Below are 498 nucleotides of genomic sequence, written 5' to 3' on the forward strand. Positions count from 1 at the left end.
GAATCCCGGCCATAATCCGCACCTGCTTTGTTTTCACTGCCGGTCCCTCACCTAGTCTCCTTTTCAGCCTCGGCCCCGATAATGTTTCTTATCAGACTTCAAAGATAACAGCATGAAGTAATAACTGTAAAGCTGCTTTGATAGGGTTATGATGTATAAAAATGTAATTTGTGTGACCAAAATAGCACAAAGGTGGGGGTATGGAACAAAACTATACCGGAGAGGAGTTTCATGTACTCTTGAAATCAAATTTGTGCTCATTAAAACCCAATTGTTAAGATAAGTTGTTAATTCTTATCTCCAGAGAAACCACTAGAAAATCACTCAAAAATATAGTAAAAGGGAAAAACAAGGATATACTGGGAAACCTGTATTCAACACATAAGAGGGTGGTGTTGAGAAAACAGAGGTACCAAAAAATCATATAAGACACACAGACAGCAGACACAGACCCTGCCTCGCCAGTAAATGGACATGAACAGACTGAACTCCTCAGTC

Source organism: Camelus ferus, chromosome 29, assembly GCF_009834535.1.
Source record: "Camelus ferus isolate YT-003-E chromosome 29, BCGSAC_Cfer_1.0, whole genome shotgun sequence".
Taxonomy (NCBI): Eukaryota; Metazoa; Chordata; class Mammalia; order Artiodactyla; family Camelidae; genus Camelus; species Camelus ferus.